Source organism: Trichosurus vulpecula, chromosome 2, assembly GCF_011100635.1.
Source record: "Trichosurus vulpecula isolate mTriVul1 chromosome 2, mTriVul1.pri, whole genome shotgun sequence".
Classification (NCBI taxonomy): Eukaryota; Metazoa; Chordata; class Mammalia; order Diprotodontia; family Phalangeridae; genus Trichosurus; species Trichosurus vulpecula.
Window position 1 is genome coordinate 357,117,259 of NC_050574.1, and position 12,213 is coordinate 357,129,471.

Consider the following 12,213-nt stretch of genomic DNA (forward strand, 5'->3'; position numbering starts at 1 on the left):
GATTCTACATCCATTACTCTCTCTGCTATGCCATGCAATCTCTCTGATGGAAGGCAAAATAGAAATTATATCAAGTCTAAATGAGCTTTGAGTTCTGATGTTTATGTCCAAGTAGAACAAGTGTAGTTCCCTTTCTACAGGACAATGTTCTTTTTTCTTTCTAAGGAAAAGTTATCCATCCATGAGAGACACTGAAGTCCTGAGCTAGGCTGGTGGCCAAGTGAATATAAGGGAAAATGGGGATATAAAACTGTATTGGGAAGTAAGTTGGGACTTTTTTACTCTTTTCAAATGATAAATTAATTAAGTCTCTTTGATTGAGCCTTAGTAGGTGCAAAGCCCCAGGCCCAAACCTCTATCTACTAGGTGCTAAGCCTGTGTGGGTGTAAGGGGAGTTTGTAAGGCCAGAGCCAATAGTAGGAGTTCAGATGACATTTGATGAGGGCTAAAGAGTGTATAAAATGAAAGAACAGAGCTATTTTCTAGAGGCTCTCACTCCTGGAGGAGTGTTGGTACAGGACTCTGGGCAACTGCTGTAAGAGCCTCCTGGCTCACCCAGATGTTGATGGTTTCTTAGTAACTCTGAATTGTATTTGGTCTGTTTATAATGTATGTTTTTAATTTGTTTGTATTTGCTCTGAAGTTCAGGGTGTTGGCTTTTTCCCCTGAACTAAGTGAATAATATTTGTATGTTGGTTTGAAATGAGATTGTTAACCCACTTTATGCTACTTTCCTTAGTAAAGCAGATCGAAAGAACCTGTGCTTGCAGCATTCTTGTTGTTGGGCTTGTGTTGATTTTTCACCCCCACAGCAGCTGCTAGCCAGGTTGTTGTAACAAAAACATATATCTGTAACTTCTATGTTAATATCCATCTCCATCTTTATCTTTATTGCAGTCAGTCAATTAGTATTTCTTAGCACCTACTATATTCCAAGCACCATGCTAAGTTGTGGAGATAGAAAAGCAATAAACAGCTCCTGTTCTCAAGGATCTCACAGTCAAATGGGAGAGACAACATGTCAGTAATAATGTGCAAACTCTGTGTGTGTGTGTGTGTGTGTGTGTGTATGTGTAATGAATTGGAGATTATCAATGCAGGGGGCAGTAGAATTAAAGGAGATCAAGAAAGGCTTCTCAGCAGCTTGATAAATATTATGACTTTGAAGATTCATTCTGCCTATGAGTAGAAAAGGTAGAGGGAGATCTTTGATTTACATGTATGAAGTCAAGGAAGATGTTTTCCTGCAAGTTAATGACTCCCATTGGACAGAATAATTGAACATATTAATTCATACTTCAGAAAGGCAAATTTGTTTTTGTTTCATAGTTGAAGATGATAAATATGTGAAGAAGACAAATAGCCTAAAGTCAGAAAGTTAGCTGCGAAGGAGATAGTGATTAGCAAAAAAGGAGAAACCAAATTATAGAATTATTTTAGATGATAAAGCAGGAGGTAGCCTAGGCATGAGGAACAATTAAGGCTTTAATAACTCTAGTTGCTGAACTCAACTATTTATGACTTTGAAAAACTAGGAAATGCTAGCAATCATTAAGATCATTGTGACACACTAGTATGACATTGGGTCAGAACCATTCAGAAGTTGTTTTTTTTTTCTTTCCTGTCATAGTAGTTGTCTACTAAGTATCAGAAGCAGAGTGGTATGTTTTTGTTAAGGAGAAGTTGAGGAAAGGTTGTCATCTTCAAAAGGTCCATCCATCACTTTTTAGTTGTTTTCTAGACATAATGCTAGCACAGGAATTAACTGGAGTGGAAAGAATCTCCTTACTCTGGGTCCACCCAGCTACTTTGCTATTTTGCTAAGTGGAACCTGTGGCATGACTTGAATGAGTCTTAGGGTGGTGACTCACAGGTATTATAAGAATTTAAAAGAATTTAGACTAATTCAGGTGATGATTTAGACCAGAGGTTCCCAAATTTATTTGTCCTACAGCCCCCTTTTAAAAAAATTACTCAATGCCCCCCTGGAAATCTACCTTCTTTAACCCTTTAATGTTTTTTTTTTGAAATTTGCATCATTTAAAAATATTTTTTTTTAAAAATGACACATCTTGAATTTGATAATCTATTGTAAATTTGTGGGGTTTTTCCTGCACTCAAATTTTGATGATGCAGTATTGTGTTGTGTAACTGTATAGAATTATATACAAGTCATTGCATGCACACGTTCCTGCCAGTGCATGCGGGACTTCCCAACAATGTGCGACACACTTGCCTGCCAACACTTGCTTGTTAAGACTTGTTGGCAGACTTAACCATTGATCGATTATAACTTGCATTTTGTATGTTTATTTGGAAAATAATGTAATAACTGACTTTAAATCAGTTATACAACAGATGAAACATGTATGAATGGTTTTTCAAAACTTTCTTCCCTTCTTTCCTTATGCTTCCACTGCCCCCTTATTTTTATTCAATGCCCCCAATTACACCCATGGCTACTACTCTACTCTTGGATCTGTCCAGCACCCCAGAGGCAGTATCACCCACTTTGGGAACCTATGATTTAGACAGACATCTTGAGAGGCAGAAAAAGAAAAGAAATTCCAAAGACAGATTTAGGATTTTACTCCCTCATTAACAGGGTATGACTGGTCAAGGTTTAATTAACAAAAGATAGCCTTAAGGATTGTAGGTTAAAAAACTGGCAGATACCTAGTACTATTATGAAAAGAAACAAAAACAAACTATATTCCATTTCAAACCCAGCTGCTGGCATGAGAGAAAAGCAATAGCTTAGTGGAAATACTGAAGAAGGTGAAGTGTGATGACATCAGAATTGTTCCAGCCATGCATATTCATTGGTAATACACGTGCCTTATGTATATGGACCTACATGCATATTCTTGGATTATGAACAGTCCCAGTGTGCATTTGGTAATCTGTAGACAGTATATTTCTGCTATATTGGTGTACTATTTGAATACTTTTCTTGTGCTTTAATCTAACAGTTCTTCTGGTTAGCCTAATACAAGTAAAAATAAATTGTAGGGTAGGGTTATGTGAGAGGATAAGATTTGGTTTTGGGGGATGTTTACCCCATGGAGTAAGAGGCAGGCCACAGAAAGAATAAGAGCAGTGAAGACACATTTTAACTCACAGAAAATAGTATCTGGAAAGATAGGCAACAACTCTTAGATGTCTATACACAGATGTGAAGAGTATGACATTAAGAAAGAATTCAATGCAAAGAGATAAATTTAGCATAATAGGTATCACTGAGATTTGTTGAGATGAGACTTATGAATGGAATATGGAAAAGGAGGGTACTATAAAGCAGCAGTCATCAAAACTACTGAGTACTGGCTAAGAAATAGAGTGGTAATTCAGTGGAACAGGTTAGGTACATAAGAGACAGTAATCAACGACTATAGCAGTCTACTCTTTGATAAACCCAAAGAATCCAGCTTCTGGGCCAAGAATTCACTATTTGACAAAAACTGCTGGGAAAATTGGAAAATGGTATGGCAGAAACTGGGCATAGACCAATATCTTACACCTTATACCAAAATAAAGTCAAAATGGGTTCATGATTTAGGAACAAAGCCTGATACTATAAGCAATTTAGGAGAGCGAGGAAGAGTTTACCTGCCAGATTTATGGAGAAGGGAAGATTTCATGATGCAACAAGAGATAAAGAGCATTACAAAATGCACAATGGAAGATTTTGATTATGTTAAATTGAAAAGTTTTTGTACAAACAAAGCCAATGTAACAAAGATTGGGAGGTAAGCAGAAAATTGGGAAAGAGTCTTTACAACTAGTGTCTCTGATAAAGGCCTCATATCTAAAATATACAGGGAACTGAGCCAAATTCATAGGAATAAAAGTCATTACCCAATTGAGATATGGTCAAAGGATAGGAACAGGCAGTTTTCAGAGGAAGAAATTAAAGATGTCTGTAGTCACATGAAAAAAAATGCTCTAAATCACTATTGATTAGAGAAATGCAAATCAAAAGAATTCTTAGGTACCACGTCTCTCCTGTCAGATTGACTGACATGACAAAACAGGAAAATGATAAATGCTAGAGAGGATGTAGGAAAATTGGAACACTGTTACATTGTTGGTAGAGTTGTGAACTGATCCAGCCATTCTGGAGAGCAATTTGGAACTATGCCCAAAGGGCTAAAAAATGTGCATACCCTTTGACCCAGCAAGACCACTTCTAGGGCTGTATTCCAAAGAGATCACAGAAGTAGGAAAGGGACCTGTATGTACAAAAATATTTATAGCAGCTCTTTTTGTAGTAGCAAAGAATTGGAAATCAAGGGGATGCCCATCAATTGGGGAATGGCTAAACAAGCTGTGGTATATGAATGTAATGGAATACTATTATGCTACAAAAAATGGGGAAGATACGGACTTCATAATAACCTGGAAAGACCTACCTGATCTGATGCTGAGTGAGGGGAGCAGAACCAGGAGAACATTGCACACAAACACAGTTATATTGTTTCTGTGATGACTAACTTTGATAAACTTGGCTCTTCTCAACAATTCAAAGTTCAAAGAAAGCCCCAAAGGACTTGTGATGGAAAGAGATATTTACATCAAGAGAAAGAACTACAGAGTCTGAATGCAGATTGAGGCAAACTATTTGCTCTTTCTTTTTCTTTTTTCTCTTTTTTGAGGGTTTTGTTTCTTCTTTCTCATGATTCATTCCACTGGTCATAATTCTTCTTTGCAACTTGACTATTGTGTAAATAAGTTTAATGCAAAGGTATATGTAGAAAATATATTGGATTTCATACCATCTTGGGGGGGGAAGCGAGGGAGGGGAAGAAAATTTGGAACTCAAAAACTTGTGGAACTGAGTGCTGTAAACTAAAAATAATAAATCTAATTAAAATACAAAAATAGGAGGGATATTAGTAAGAATCAATTGAGATAACTTTAAAAAGTAGAAGTATACAAAGTAAGCCATAAAGATCATCTTATGTGTAAATATATGATATACACAAACAATTATAAAGTGATAAGGGGATTGGGAGCACTACTGACTGGGAAATCAGGAACCAATGTATTTTATTCTGCAAATGATAGGGTGCCACCAAAGTATTTGCATACACATGAATCCTTGAATCAATGTAATGTTAAGCAGGGTGGGCCTTTTTTCACTGTTTTCCTTTTGGAGTACTGAAGTAATCAAGTGCCTTTGATTAAGTCTTACTAGGTACAAAGCCCCAGGCCCACAGCCTTTTGCTGATTAGGTGTTAAGCCTTCAGGTCCTAAGAAAGGTATATAAACCTAGAGGTTAGCATTTTGTTTTGGGGCTCTCACTCACTGGAAGAGTGTCCTGTGATTTGACTAGATGAGACTCTGGGCCTCCAGAGTCTCCCAGCTTTGAAAAAAACCCAGATGTTGATGCTTCTCTGGCAACTATGTATTGCTATGGATAGACTGGTTTGTGTTATTTGCTCCGTTTATATAATGTATGTTTGTAATTTATGTTTGTATTCTCTCTGAAGTTCAGGGTGCTGGCTTTTCCCTCTAAACTAGTGAATGATATGTGTATGTTTGATTAAAGTGAGATTGTTAGCCCCTTGACTTTTAGCTTTCCTTAGAAAAGCAGATCAAAGAACCTGTGCTCACAGCTCTTGTTTGCTGGTCTTGTTGGGTCTTACACATCAGCAGCAGCTGCAAGCAGCATTGCTGTTACAATCAGAAAGGTAAAGAATAATGGAGAGTATCTGGTTAAGGCTCATTGGAAGGAGAAACATGGTGCTATGGTATAATTATTCTGCATACTACTGAATCAGAAGGAAGAGATTAATGAGTTCTGAAACCCAGTAGCAAAGCTGTCATGGAAGCATAGTATGATAGTGATAGGGTGATCTCTGCTATCCAGATGTTATTATTCAGTTGATCTGCTAAAAGTAGAGAAGTTAGAAAATCTTGTTTTCTTTCAATGATCATTTAATTTTTTAACAAGTAAAGGAAACTATGAGGGGAGCTGTTTTTATGGACCCACTGCAATAAAGAGAAATATTTTGCTGAAGTAGAAATGATGAGAGCGTTTAGAGGAAATGTCCATGCCATCTTCGTGTTAGTGATAGGTAAGGAAAAAAAGGTAGGCAGAGGGTAATTTGCATCTGAAATTTTGGGAGAGCGAATTTAATATATTTCAAGGAAAGGGCATGTAAGATCTCATGCCCTAAAATTCTACTGGGAATTGTGTTTATTAGGGAAGATAATTTATTATGACTGAAATTCTGATGAAACCAACTCAAGTAATTGCATATCAAAAGAAAATGGGAAGGTTTCTTTAAAAATAAGGGAAGTAACTAAAAATTATTATGAGAGAGTCCTGTAAGATATTATCAATAATGCTAAATATCAGAATGAGCACATACTGACAAATAATACTAAAGACAACAAAAAGGAATTTTGAATTACTGTTGAGAGAAAAGGAAGATAAGAGATGGGATAACACTTTTTCCTGGCTGGATGATAATGTACAACAGAGTAAAGGGAGAATTATTCAGCTCTTTTTCCTATTTTCCTCACCAGGGTAAAAGGTATTTGAGCTGAGAACAAAAACAAAAAAGGAGAGAGGAAAAAAAATGAGGAGACAATAAGAGAATATCTTCAGTAACTATTCTCAGAAGGTTCAAGTGACCAGCTCCAGACAAGCTACATTCCAAGGTAATGAAAGAACTGGTGAGTGTGGTTAATGAACCTCTAGCATGGAGGTAATGCAGTGGATAGAGGGCTGATCAAGAAAACATGAATTCAAATTTGGCCTCATACTTACTAATCCTTTTACCCTTTATAAGTCACTTAATGTCTTTTTGAATCAGGTTATTCAACTGGAATGTGGGGATAATAATACCACCTACCTTACAGAATTGTTATGAGTACCAAATGAGATAATATTTGTAAAAGCACTTAGTACAGTACCTAGCACATAGTTGATGCTTAATAAATGCCTTTTCCCTTTCCCCTCTCTGTCACTGACCTTTGAAAAATTATGGAAAATAGGAGAGTAGGCACAAAACTAGATACAGACAATTGTCCATAAAAATCAGTAAGATTGATTTTTCACTCTATAGTATGTTGAGTTTAAGTGCTAGCAAAATTCTAGAATAAATTATTAAAGGAATTATTTTGTATGCTCTCAGAAAAGGAAACATTTACCATAATGGACCTGTATGGTTTCATCAAGAATAAATTATGTGAAGCCAATATGATTTCCTTTTTTCTTTAGGGTTATTAGATTTGTAGATTAAGAATGCTGTAGAAGATATTGTATAACTTAATTTTGGCAAGTTATTTGACTAAAGCTCTTATTTTATCTTTTTAGACAAGTTGGAAAAAGAATTGCAAATTGGAAGATAACACAATTATGCATATTCAAAGTTGACTGAACAACTAAACCTGAAGAGTGAAAATGAAAGGATCAATGTCATCCTGGGGGGAAATCTATAGGAGAGTACTATGTGGCTCTGTCATTTGGCTTCTGTTAAATATTTTAATCAAAAACTTGGATAAAGGGGTAGATAATATAATCAAATTTACATGACTCTGGGAGAAATACCTAATATTGATGACAGGGTATGGATCCAAAAATATATTTTAATAAGCTAGAAAGATAACTTGAATACAATGAAATTCAACTGAGGTGGAACATAAAGTTTTATACCCTAAATAACAACAATAAATACAAGTACAGAATGGTGGAGACTTGGCTAGATTGTCACTGTAACATGACTTAGAGCTGCAAGGGACCTTTGTGGCTACTGAGTCCAAATCTTTTGTTTGACAGATGAGGAAACTGAGGCTGAGAGAGGTTGAGTGACCTGCCTCGGTCAACACAGCTAGTAAGTATTGGAGGCATAATTTGAACTCAATGCTTCTTGACTCTAAGCTCAGAGGTCTGCCCATTCTACCACTTCCTTACAATAAATAATTCATGTAAAGAGCCGTGAGGGTTTTAGTGAACTACAAGCTTAACATGACCCCACTGCATCAAGCAGAAGCCAGAAAAGGTCATTTGATCTTTGGTCTTGTTAACAGTCCAAGCAGGAGAAGCAATCATGCTGTTTTACCCTGCTCTTGGCAGATGATGTATACAATATTATATTTATTTCTGGGCACCCTATTTTAGGAAGGGTATTGACAAACTAAAATGTTTCCAAAGGAGGGTAATACGTATAGTTTGGGAACTGGAAGTCATGCCATATAAGCATAAGTCAGAGGAACTGGATATGTTTAGTCTGGTGATGATATCTAGGTGGGGCATGCAAGCTATTTTCAAGTATTTGGTGAACTGTAAGAGGAATCAGCTTTTTTTTTTTTTGACTTGTTCCCTGAGAGAAAGAACTAGGAATAATAGGTGGACTTTTGCAGAGACAGCAATTTCAGCTACATAGAAGGAAATAAAAAACCTTCCTAAAAATTAGAGCTGTCCAAATGTGGAATGGGCTGCCCCATGAAGTAGTTAGTTCTCCATCACTGGAGATCTCCCAGTAGAGGTTTGATGACACTTGTCAGGTGTGTTGAGGGGAGATTACTGCTCAGGAATGAGTTGGGCTGAATGTCCTCTGAGTTTCCTTCCAACATTGTGATTCTATGATTTTATGGCTGTAATTTAACCTTTCCTTGATGGCTCAGAATCATCATAATGAATCTCAATTATTGTACTGTGTAGTAATAAGGCCATGCCCTAGAATTATTGAAATGAAAGATTTAACTTGCCCTTTCACTGAATGCCAATCACTTCCCAGCACCCACCCACGGTACTGAGCGTCCAGGTGTTCTGAGGCAAAGTGATGGCCCACAGACTTCAATGCACTTAAATTTCCCCCCCAACATTACAGATCTGTTATAGTTTTCTTTTTCATTCCTCTACCTGATTGTCTTCCACACTGTCAAGTGTAAACACACTCAGAGCAACTGCTGCTAAATGTCCCTTCCTCCTCCACTGCTTCTGTGACCCAGCATTTCTGTTGTATGCTGTCATAATTCCTCTTTTCTTAAGTATTTCTTTTTTCTTGCCTCTTCTTTGCTACTTCTGTAGTGCTCCTGGTTTCTGTTCACATTTCCAATGAGAATGCACTTTTCCTTCACATTGGCGAATTCAACTAAATTCTTTGTACACTTACTAACTGTGGACTACATGCAAGGCACTGTGCTTTGAGCTGTGGTTAAAATAAAACATCCCCTGACCTCAAGAAGCTTATATTCAACTAGGGGATATAATGTGAAGAGAACATAAACACATACAAAATAGCAAACAGGATGGTGGAATGTTTAGACACCTGGCTTCAGGTCCTGTCACTTACACATACAGGCTATGGGACCATGTGCAGGTCATTAACCTCAGGTGTTCTATACAACCCTCTTACTATAAGTTTTAGAGAGGGTTCTGTTCTGCCTCAGTAGAAGGAGCTCCTTATATCAGTGAAATCACAGGGCTAGCTCCTATCCCTAAGTGCAAGACAATTTGAAGGAGGAGAGAGCACTAACAAGGTGGGTGAGGCATGGATATTTGTGAAGGCTTCCCTTAGTAGGTGGCACCAGAACTGAGCCTTGAATGAACATCAAAATTCTGAAAGTTAGTGTTAATGAGGGAGTGCATTCTAGCATGGGGAAAGTCTATGAAAAAGCACAGTTAGGAGATAGAATGATGAGTTGGGAGAATACCTATTTATTGGTTCATTTGGGCTCAAAGCAAGACATTGAACTGGAACAAATTCCTTCTGGATTTGGAACTCAAAGGGAACTTATTCATCATCTAAATGCAGTTCCACCATTTGCAAATGGTAAAACTGAGACTCACAGAGGTCAAGTGATTTGCCCAAGGTCATATACCTAGTAAAAAAGCAAAGCCCAAGTTCAGGTTATCTGATTTCAAATCCAGTTCCTCTTCTCAGAAGTTCTTAAAACAAGACAGAGAAGCAAACAAAATAGCTCTGCATTCACAGCCATTTGAGAAGATTGAGGTAATAGAAATCTAATTCTAGATTAGTAATTTGCTTCTGTATTACAATTAGGAGTTTATCATTCTAATTGTATGGTGCAGTTTTATGGTAAAAGGGAAGTGGAGAAGATTTGCCTTCTCTAAGATCACAAATAAATATCAGTAATCCGAAGCTCTTACTTCTAAAGAGAGGCTCCCTCTAGGAAATCACAAGTCTTGGTATTTCTCTTGATTTTATATGCTTTTGAGATATTTTGAAATTTTTCTCTTAAAATTTGAGTACTTGGTTTTGGGTAGATTAGAATGGCATGTTGTAGCAATAGACCTGGAAAGAATACCTATATGTACTACCTTTTATTTTGCTTCTATTTGAATGTAGACACAGTGAAAATTCTGTGCTCCTTCTGGAGTTACAGAAGAGTTTATCAATATTTTCAGAAGACCTTTAAATGAGACTCTCCAGGATCCCTAAAACTATTTTGATTAGATGTCAATGGTGGTCTGCTTTATATTATTATCTAACTTTGGTGTGGTTTGGGGGATGACTGGACAGTAATGGGAACTAATGTCACCTTCAAAAGAAGAGACATTATACTTCTCATTTAGAGCTCTAACATTATTACGAACTGATTCCTAACTAACTTTTCCCCAAAGGACTGGAGAAAATAAATAGTTGTTTATTATGAGAACTTCAAAGAAGTTTACCATGGAGTTGATCATGTAGGACCTATATGACTCATTCAGGCAAACCTTTTCTTTCCTTTACCTTTTATTCCTCCTTCCCTTCCTTTCCTTCCTCTTTCTGTTCTCTTCCCTTCCCTTTCCCCAACTCTTCTCTTCTCCTTCCTCCCACTTCCCCTTCCTCCTATCTCTCTTCCTGTTTTCTTTCCTTCCTTCTTTTCTCTTAATGGCCCAAAATATTAAGGTAGATGTTAACAATACAGTGTGGTGATCTCACAACACATATTTGTAAATGAAGTGAAACTGCTGCCCTTTTCAGCTGGCATACTCATTTGGACTTCAGGCCTGAATTACAATGTCAAGACTTTGTGGAGAACAAAGCTGTTGTCTCTTTGTACCTGACAGGATAAATTTCTAGGGAAAGGAACACAGAGGCAGCCATTTGACTAAAGGCAGTTGTGACCTGATGGAGATATTAAAACTCAGCTCTTTGTTGCATTCCAACAGGTCTTTGGTAAATATCCAAGATCTTGTGCTGTTCATATTGGCTATGAAACCCTAACTTTCTAAGTGCCTTGAAACAGAGTAGAGGAATATAGCTTTAAGATGTTCTCTACACCCCCTCCAAGCCCCCCTTTCCTTCTTGGCTGTAGGGGTGATAAAATGAATAGATAAAAACCTATAGTCTTCATTTTCTCTAATTCTTTTATGTCTTACCTCTGGGGCATGGGGTTGGGGAAGGGGAGAAAGAAAATAGGTGGCAGTGTATTAGTGAAAGGAGGGTGAGAAAAACGGAGGTTCCTGAAATGTTGTCTAAGGAAGATGAAAATCAGCTACTTTGGGGAACTGCCTGATCGAATTTAGCTAGGGCATTAGTTATCCAAATCACCTCTTGCTTTTATCTCACAGACAATATACTGTCGAATTGTTAAATGATGTGCACTTTTTTTTCTCTGAGAGCAGGATTGGACACTTAATCAGGTCAATAATTATTCACGCATTAGCACAGTCTTCTTCTTAAAGTGTAACGGTGACTCATTGACTATATAGTCATTATTACTGATTAGCAGGAAATTATTTTTGCGCATCAGTGGTTCATGTGAAAACAGCTAAATTTATTATGCTGAGATATTTAACAGTTGGACCATGTGAGAACTCTCTCTGGCATTACTGCTCTGGTTAGATCTTCCCATATGCTGGCCGATCACTATTTAAAAACTAGACTGCTGAGATACTTTTGTCATTGAATTGTGTTCACTATATGGCCAACTTTTTGAGGGTAAATCATTATCATAACACCAGGGAAATTCATAACCTATTCATTATATTTTATGGCATCAAAAATTAAGTTCTTTTAGAGGCAAACTTCTCTAAGTGAGTGTGTGAGCACTGATTGCTCTTTTCTTTGGAGTATTGAATCGATAATATTTTGATCATACAGCTAAATGTTAGATTTCACTTAGAGATTGCATTTTTGAATTTTAAAAGAAAAATAAAGTCTACTTTTTATTAAAAGAAATCCTCTTTGGAAAAACATTCCGGAGGAGGAACTTGAAAATAAATGGTTTAGTGCTTATGGGTGGTGT